Source organism: Ornithodoros turicata, chromosome 1, assembly GCF_037126465.1.
Source record: "Ornithodoros turicata isolate Travis chromosome 1, ASM3712646v1, whole genome shotgun sequence".
NCBI classification, from domain to species: domain Eukaryota; kingdom Metazoa; phylum Arthropoda; class Arachnida; order Ixodida; family Argasidae; genus Ornithodoros; species Ornithodoros turicata.
This window is the reverse complement of record NC_088201.1, coordinates 152252318-152257042: the sequence shown is the minus strand read 5'-3', so window position 1 is coordinate 152257042 and position 4725 is coordinate 152252318. Positions and strand designations below refer to the sequence as shown.

Here is a 4725-nt window from a genome sequence, read left to right as displayed (position 1 = left end):
TGGTTTCGTCATCCACCAATATGCTCTACCAAAACTGCGTTCGAAACAGGCAATAATATGCCTCATGATGACTTTTTATTTGGGATACGCAACTTTGCCTCAGCTGCCAATGCAAAACCGCCCATCACAGTACACATCGATACTAACTCACTTAATTGATACGCCGCATAATTTTTTATGTGTAAAAAGCCGTGCGGCAATCTAAAGTTTATATTTGTGTGCTTCACCAGTCGTGCAAATGATGTTCGCACATTACCGTTTCTGCTTATGTTTGCCATATACATGTTGAAGGAAACACGATTTGTCTTTGAGAGTGCATTTGTTGCAGCTGCCGAGGCCGACAGCACGTGCGTGTAAGACAGCTATGAGCACGCGCACGCTTCGCTTTTATTTATTTTGTATTTTCGGTAGATTCCATCTATTTTTCTCATGCGCTGCACTCCGGAGCGCGCTCAGATGCTGTTCACATACCCTATCACGTGAGGGTGATGGCGCCGTAAACGACAGCGCAAGCAGCACGTGGTAGCCACCTGTCGGCAAGCCCATCGTCCCGACCCGACTTCATCCTTCGCTCAGCACACCATTCATTCTAGCCCGCCGTACGATACCTTCCCGTCAATAGCTGCTGCTGTATAAAACTCAAAACAAAATGTAGCAGCGAGGGTGCTGGAATATGTGTGGGCTAAGACGCCACGCAGCTAACATTGCGGGAGCTTTAAAGCACGTCAGTACAACGTGTTCTGCATAATCTGTACGTACACTCCAGCGCTTAGTGTAATATATTGCCGGTTGAATTAAGCATTACCCAAATATTCCTCCAGTTCGTGTTGTTTTCTTCTGAAGTGATCGTCTCAAAGTCCACATGTTGAAGGCGAGTGTGATTTATGTCGCATGACGCTTTATAGAAGTGGTTATTTTCAGTGGACGCGATGGTTAAGGACGCAACAGCTGTGCTTAGTGTTCGCCACGTCCAACGGAAGTCTTCGTAGGAGGGAAATGAGGCCTATGCACTGACGTCAATCGCCTCCACATGCGCTTTCCATTTCTTATCAGAGGCAGCAAAACCTGGCAACTCACACACACGCTCCCTATATTAGGATCACACATAAAGGCTCGTGCGTTACCACAACGACATCCGTCATCACTGCTGAGTGCAATATTTCTCGCCTGGTAAGATCGCTTACTTTAATCTCCGAGATATCTGTCGTTTAATTCAACTGTGGTAGCGTATTGATATAAATGACATTTATAGGATGCAGGGACGTTTGCATAACTTTGAGCGCGCAAGCAAAGCGAGTTAGACTTGTCTGCATATAGAACAGAAATCCTGCCTATAGGAATCGTTTTCGAATTTTCTGTGCGAAGGCTTTGCCAAAGAGTTTTCATAAGTTGACACCGGATGGAACCAGTCAGAGCGGTACGTGGCGTGGCGGCGAAGGCCTTAATGAAGAACTGTACGGGTTGCTGGCAAAGAAAACCAAGTATTTTTTGCAGGATTTGAGGGTTTATGAAGACCTCGTCCGTCCTATTTTGTATAGATCTCGCTGTATATTGCATAACAGACAAATACCAACATGGCTATTGGCACGTTGAAGAGAACAGCTAAAACGCGGTATTCTTTTGTCGAAGACAAATCGCAAAATCGACGAATGCAGCAGCGGTACCATACAGTGTCATCTCCCAATAGCTTTCGTCAGGCACGCCTACTCCGAAACACGGGTCTGCTTATGACCTATGCGGTGAAAAAGCCCAGGCTCTTCTGTACCTTCGCGATATTTTATGTATAATAAGTAAATACCTGAATAATACAGTACCGAATATATTTAAAGACGAAATATTTTTCGATGTTGTAGAGCGCGATTTACCTGCAGTATATTAGATATGAAGTGGACGAGTACTCCAGCAAGGTACGTTTATCAAGTAGTAACAAGTGCACGTCATGAAAATCCATGTCTGCGAGAGACAGTAATATTTACCGTTGTCCAAATTTATCTTCTACAGGAGTTTTGCCTGCCCTCGAAAAAGTCAGCAAAATGAAGGTGTTCGCTACTGCATTTGTGGCTGCCGTTTCATTGGGTAAGGTTGCACACTGTACCTCCTCCTTTGCCTAGTGCTTCACTGTTACTCAGCCGACAATTTCGACAGTGTTGCGTATAATTCCATTCGAAGTTCCACCCAATTGCAGTTATGGCTATGGAAAATAAAATAGTAATTAGACTCGATAATTTCTGCTAATTAAATCGGTCCAGGTAGCACGATCCCCAATAGCACCATGGTTGACTCATTTCACTTCGCTAGTGTACCGAGAACGTTTGAAGGACCTGATTAATACCATAATATCAGATCCAATACATCTCGTGATTACTCTGATTTCTCTGCAGTAGTGATCTGCAGTTTCGCAATTCAGAAAGGCGTTATAGCGGTATCTCCAGCATAAAAACAAACAACGTAAAAAGAAAGAAAAACGACTACTTTGTCGGAGCTGAGCAAATGTGCGTTTACATAATAGTTATAAGTAGTTAGCGCCAGAGCGTTGCTATTGGTCAAGTTGCGGCTCACTTGGCCTGATTTTGGCTTTACATCCTTAAATATTCCGCAACTTGAGTGGGCAGGGCATCAAATTATTGCGAGGCCTTGGTGGCTCATTCAATAGCGTGTTCGCCTTCTGATCCCGAGATCGCGGGTTCGAACCCGGCCGAGGACGCCAGCAACGTGGTGGCAGGGTACAAGTTGCTTAGACACGCCGTCTTCCGCGAGGGACGTTAAATACGGGGTGCCATGTGGTGAGCTTTCATCGCACGTTAAAGAACCCTCAGGTGGACAAAAGCAATCCACAGGCCGACCGCTGTGGCATCGCTCATGATCTCAGTTGTCTCGCGACGTAAACACCCAGTTATTAATAAATTATTGCGAGCGTATCACGTAGAATTACAAGTTTTCGCACGGGATGAAAAATTATATGACGCGGCTCGCGATCAATTATCGTGATTGCAGAGTACACCTTCAGTATTCCATTCTATGGGAAACTTCATCCTCAGGAGCATGCAGAGCGTCATTTTTCGCGATATCGCATATTTCCCTCTTTCGCTGGACTTGGTATCCCTGTAATCTGTCCGGCTACGAAACATTTAGTCACTCTCGCCTCTGTTCATTCTTCTGTTTTTATGCCCTTACTCACTGCCAGGTATACTAAGCGCCGTTCCTGCCTCCTTGGATTGCTCTGATGAGATTGTTGTGCCTGTTCTGGAAGCTTGTAAACAGGAAATGACTGCGAATCCTTTATTGAAACCTCTGTGGCTCCCAGACGACGCACCCGCCCCTCTCGATTCAAACAACGCTACCCATCATCGTGCTTTTTGCTGGTATGTGTACACGAGATCGATTCAAAAGTGAATTTCAGCGCGAAATGCTGTGCAATTCCGCAAGAAAACAAAATATCTTATCAATACATCTCATTTCAATCCTGCTACGAAGCAATGCACTTGGAAGACTGAGCTACTTGAATATGCCAGATGATCTCAATATTTATTGCTACACTGATACCCGTGCTACTTTTCTCCTGTCTCCTTCTAAAACCAGCTCGACGCCCGTATGATCACAGCGTTAACAAAAGCTTCGGCAGTGCATATTGAATGAGATGATGCAAATTAAACTAACTACGCGAGGAGAATTCAGTGAAAGGCTGCTACAAAATCCCTTCATTGATTTGAGGTTTCTTGGGTGAAGTCAGGGTCCGCCATTAGTAATGGCCATATGCTGACAGCTGGGAAAGCGCGCTCTCTGTTTATAAAATATAATTCATCAATACTATGTTTCACGTAGCGCTACTCAGGTGGGCTCCAGCTGCATTAGAAGACACCTAGGAGTGCAGTGTCCTGTCCTTGTCGCAGAGGTGGAACGCACGGCAAACGAAGATCTCAAGCGTATCTTCCCAGACAGGACATGCGATCTCACCCCGTGCTAAGTACTGATAAGCGCATGTCCTACGTGATGAAGCAAGACATATTTACAAGAGGGATATCTCGGATGCAGGAAGAATAAACAACTTGAAAAGCGAGCATGTCGTTTGAACTTCAATGGCCATCTACTGTACGAATGTACTTTTGTGAGCAACTTGACACTGATGAACAAATTAGAATGGTGAAAGCGAGGTGGTGTACTGTAGAAACAGGCAGCATTTCCTTTAGTTTGAGGAACACACCAGACGAAGCACAAGACTCAAACAGCAATAAAGCTTTAATGCAGAAGACGCAGTGCTAAGCATAGGGTCTGGGGGAAAAGGAGCGCGGAATAACATTGAGTCCTGCAATCCCGGCACAGGGGCAGTCAAGGACAGAAATAACGTTGTACCAATATGCTTTTCGAAATATTTCTTCACATTTATTTCCGTGACGAGTGAACCAGCCGCCGCCACCGCTTCTGGTTTTAAAGGAGAACGAGGTTTTCGCCCTCTCTGCGGCGGTGCGCTGCGACAGTCAGTAGCAGAGCAGGGGAGACGGCAAAGTTTATTTACTTACTTATTTATTTACACAATACTGCAGGCGACTAGGATCCTAGCAAGAATCCATTCACTGTACAAATATACACGACATACCACATACTGAAAAAAGAACATAAGTGATGGCAAAAACGCAATTATATTATATCAGCCACATACATGAAACGTTAAATATGCTTCACATGGTCAAGATAAGTGTTCAGGCTACCCGAGAACATTAGTACGTC

The 4725-nt window shown here is 44.9% G+C and overlaps 1 long non-coding RNA gene across 1 annotated transcript; it reads left to right on the top strand.

Moving 5' to 3' along the window:
* Positions 1–1041: 1041 nt before the first annotated feature.
* Positions 1042–4057, top strand: LOC135371156 (uncharacterized). Its single transcript, XR_010415525.1, has 4 exons — positions 1042–1170; positions 2002–2076; positions 3185–3362; positions 3823–4057. It is a non-coding gene; the product is annotated as an uncharacterized LOC135371156 (long non-coding RNA).
* Positions 4058–4725: the final 668 nt, after the last annotated feature.